Raw genomic sequence first — 5242 nt, forward strand, 5'->3', positions numbered from 1 at the left:
TCCTTTTTTCGTTTATCAATTTTTTTAATTTAATACAATTAATTGAAATTTGTTACCATCGGGGGTGGCAGAGTGGGAAACGGGAGAGGGAGATTTTAAAAAGCTTTGGCAAAAGTTCCACTTTTATATATGCAGTGGAAGTATTTTTGGCCGCTGATTCTATACAAGACCGACCACTGTGCAATGACCCGATTTTACCCATTTTTAGTACGCTTTATTGCACGCAATGAAGTCGTTGGCATGTGCTCAAGGGCAAACGGCTATCTCTCCGACCTTTCTCGCTTCTGCGCTGCACAGAACCTAACACTTTCGATCACTAAGTCCACATCGACAATATTCACTATCTGCACGAAGGAGTACAGAATCGAGCTTAAAATTACAATTAATGGCGTTAAAATTCCGTCTGTCAATAATCCTAAGATTTTAGGTGTGACACTCGAGAGCCACTCCTCATACGATCGCGATTATCGCCAAAGTACAGAGACGCAACAAAATCCACAAGTCGATAGCTGGCAACACATGGGAAAAAGAGAAAGAAACGTTGTTGGTAACATATAAGGTAATCGGCCGGCCGGTCCATAACTACGCCATACCGGTATGGTCGCTTGGATGCAGTCAAATGCAGAGGAGGAAGCGACAGACATGTCAGAAAACTGTTCTGGTGCATATTAAACTCCTCTCCAAGCAGTTTCTGCCAGGGTGCTTTCGTTGAAATCATCCAGGATTTCGGACGCAACTAACTTTAGACATACTTGTACAATGACTGTAATTCACAGTGGAACCATAAACACCTTCATCGACTCCCGCTAAATGAATTACGAATTTGGAGCCAAACTACCCCTCATTGCAGGCGACGAGCTCGAGTTGCCGCGAAAATTGAGAGTGACCCTTACATAGCTTTGTTCTGGATAGTGTAGCAGGTTAAACTTCTACTTATCCAGACATATCAAATATATGTCAAGTGTGCAACGAGTCCCCACATGACACTACCCACCTGCTTGTATGCCCAGCTAATCCTAAACATCTGATACCCCTCACCCTATGGTCCAACCCCGTCGAAACAGCACGTTTCGTGGGACAACCGTTGGATGACCTCGATGACAACTTATTATTAATAACCGTTACAAAAACAACGCCAACAACAACGAGAAAAAGAAATCCTCTAAGTTTCATTGCTTATTTTAGGGGCATACCGATATTTGAGGCAAAAGTCGCATAGGTACTTAGATGGAAATTTCGGTATTTGGGGACTTGATAAGTTATTGTCCAATTTCATCCAATGTTGAGATTTTACCTGTACAAAGTTTTCTTCTGATAACTAGATGAAGTTTAAAAATTTGTTATATGGAAAGAAGGCGCGGCTATATTCCGATTTCGTCTAAGTATTTTCACACTGTACAGCAGACGTGCTAATATAATATTATGTGATGAGTTTTGTTGAAATTAGTTTAGCATTTCCTGAGAGAATTCCATCTAAAGGCTGGTGCCACGCCCATTGTCCTTTTGATACCAACTCCTATGGAGCACTTTCTTAACAAAATTGGGAATGTTTTATATTGAGTTTTCCTTCTTTTGTAGTACAACATAACCTTTCTATGGAGAGCGGTTATAGGCTGCTTTAACCCATTTTTACAGAACAGAAAGAAATGATCTAAAATATAGTAGTATGTAAAATCGCTTGTACTCCCTGCATTGCTTTTAGTAAAATATTGAAAGTTTGATAGATCTTTTCGAGATTAAAAGAATGAAAACTTATTTGTTACAAAAAATATATTTAGATTGGTACACATTGATTACAAGGGTACTGACTAAGATTGTTTCAAATTTGCATACATTAATCATACTCTTCATCTTATAGTTAGTGGATCAAAAGTTATATTAATATTGAAAGTTGTAATATATACTATATGATTGCATATTCGAGTTTTTCAAAATTGTCAAATTAGTGTTTAATAGTCTTAGAATTTTTTTGAAGTCTGAGCTGTTCTTTTATCCTAAAAATACAAGTTCTGCATTTAGCCTTTTCTTACTCGTAGAGTACAATACCCAATATTTTGAAATTAATATTGGATTTCTTGCATAGAAGTATGTAGCCTTGAAATTGCTTTAAAATACATCTATTCTCTTTAAAGAATTACCATTGACCAAACTAAGCCTGCTTGCATTTTCGCTGTAAGTGTCTTCAAGGCATTCTGGATACCCTTCCTTGACCGTGGTGATATCAGTGTCAAGAACACGTCGTGTTATTGCAACTCTTAAGTTTAATACGATTTAAAACGACCTCCATAACAAATGTCTGCACTTTAAATACAAATAAGTTGAATTGATGCGCGTTAAACTAAATTACAAAGTATTTAAGATGAAATAAATTTTAATTAATTCGAAGCAAGCGAAGTCAAAAATGTAATGGAAGAAGTCAAAAGTGACGAAGCATTAGAATTTTTATTGTTGGACTTGTGTTTAAGCACAAAATAATATAACTTCATTTGAAAGATATGCCAGTGATGTATTTACATATGAACACCACCTGCATCACATACACAAACATACAAATGCGCAGACATTTATTGCTCACAGTTTATGACTACGCGACCGTAGGTGACACTCATCGGCTTAAGCTCCGATTTGCTATGCTTTTAGTGCTTCTGCGGTGCATTTAACCTTTGCTGCCGAAAACCGGCTCTGAGTGATCTTACTAACTTTTATTTGATTGCCATTATTTGGTTTGCTGATTTTGGTGTTATCACAATTATTTGCAATGAAGCATTTGTGAGATATAGTTTACAAGTTTTCAGTTAATAATATTTTTTTTTTTTAGAGTTTTCAGGTGCTTCGCTTATGAAATTCAATATGATAAATAAGAGTAATAGTTTCATATGTAAAAACAATCGGTTTAAACGATTTATTATTTAATATGATTACAGCTTGAGACCAATGGATTACGAGATTTTTCAGAGAAGTTAATGAAGAGAATGAAGTATTCAAAAACAAGAAAACACTTTCTTTTTGGGCTAAGTGAAGAATATTCTTCACAAATAAAGAAGTTTCCATACAAAAACTTAATTTTGATTTTTCAGATTTTTGACACGATTTCTTAAAGATATCTCGCCAAATAAAAAAACTTTCCAAATAAGAATTTTATTCTGAGCATTCAGTTTTATGGCAGCTATATAATACACTGGTTAGTCCTGAAAATTTCTTCAAATATTAGAGAGCTGCTGTGAAAAATAATCGGTGCGGAATTTCATTTTTTTTTTCATCAAATAAACAAATTTCCCATAAAATAATTTTAATTTGATCGGTCACTTTGTATGACAGCTATATGCTATATTTGTTCAATATCTTGATATCTTTGTGAAAACTGAATGGCAGAAAAATTTCAAACCGATATTTCGTACTTCAAAATTCCTTCAAAAAGCAACAACAATTAACATAAAACATTTCCTGTATACCTAATTATATTTTAAAGCTCACTAAATTTTAAAACAACTTTTCTTAAGTACTTTTGTCATCCTACCAAATAAACAATATTTTGAGGCTCTTTAAAAACCGCAAAATGTTGTATTTTCACAGCTATTTCGTAGGAAAAAATTAATTTTAATGCTAAGGTATGAGCATTTTCGTACAAGTAATGCAAGTACTAGCACAAACAATTGCTTCATATGTGCTTATGGCTGGTGTGGTAAATTTTTATTAGCTACTTTAAATCGTTTGTTATGTCTACATAGGCATTTTAAAATTAAATTTATGCACAAAAATCCAATATTTGCATATTCGTAAATTGGCATAAAGATATTTATGCTAAGCATTTGCAACGCCAACGAAAGACTTAAGACACGAACTTGTCTAAGCGTTCGCTTCAACATATGGTGTCAGTATATACAAACTTGCAAACGTAAACACATGAATACATACATACACTCATGAATATATACAAACACACATGCATATAAACGTACACATACTCACACACTGCATACTCAAATGCATGCATTAACTAAGTAGGTATTTGCATATGTTTCGGCTAAAGCAGCAGCCATCGCCGTTTTTGGCGCGAACTTGACAATTCATTCATATTGAAATGCCGTTAATATTGGCTTACTATTATTTTGGGTTTCCACAAATGCCAAAATTAAAATATTTGAATGTTGCATCTTCTGATTAGTAACGGTGGTTAGCCGTGTCAACTTTACGTTTGAGCAGGTCTGTTGAAATGGTCATGGTGTTTGTGGTGGAAAGAATGCTTATGAAAGAAGGTACATATGTGTGAACTTTTGTTTTTCTTGCTGGCGTTTTAAGTGTTTTATGTTTTTACGGACATATAATTTTTTATTACATAAGTTTTGCATATGTACCATATTTGTAGCTTTTTCATAATATAGTACATTATAAGTGTTTTTCTTGATAAATATGTTTTTATGTAAAAACAGTTTGCATTTTAATTGGTTGACTGTAAGCTTAGTTATAAGTTTTGAAGTTAAATTAATATAGAAAAGGAAGAAAATCAAAAATGAAGGCAGTAAACTTATTTGATATATAAATTAGAAGTGTCTTTGTAAGCAGGGCCGCAGTAGAGAGTGTCGTCAGAAGCAAACAACTTCACTTCTACTGGGTTCCAGGCCAAAAGTCACTGACAGCTGTCACTCGAAAACTTAATCGACATTGTTAAACCCATGCATTGTCTATACATGATCTGAACAGGAGCGTGGCGAGGATAGCCAAGCGCGATGAAATGACATTGCAGGGTGCAAAACTGCAAATATGTTTAAAGCAAAAATCAGAACTACGCCTAGTTCGTACTGGCACTCGATGAACTGTGGGAGCATAGTTGGAATGCTCACGAAATGGGGCTGACAAATTGGAAAGACTGCAGAAAATTGTAAGACCAAGGCAGCAAAGAAACAATGGAGCATCTCTTGGGCACTTGTCTCGTATTGGCATGGCAACGTTTCAAGCTTTTGGCCCCACAGTATGAGTTACTCTAAAAGAGACGTTAAAATTTCATTCTCATATCGGCATTGTTTTGTTCTTTTTTTATGTGGATACTTGACAAAGGCTCTCTTCTTTTCTCTGTCTTATTAATAAGTTAATGTTGGAGTACTATTCTGTTGCTTTCTTCAATTCTTCAAACGTTAGCGAGTAGCATATTGAACGCATTATACCAGCGTAGTAGTAGGAGTTTAATCTGCAACAGTATTCAAAACGAAGCTGCGCAAGTGTTACTGTCGATTCTCGCGGCAAC

This window comes from Bactrocera neohumeralis, chromosome 4 (assembly GCF_024586455.1).
Source record: "Bactrocera neohumeralis isolate Rockhampton chromosome 4, APGP_CSIRO_Bneo_wtdbg2-racon-allhic-juicebox.fasta_v2, whole genome shotgun sequence".
Lineage (NCBI taxonomy): Eukaryota > Metazoa > Arthropoda > Insecta > Diptera > Tephritidae > Bactrocera > Bactrocera neohumeralis.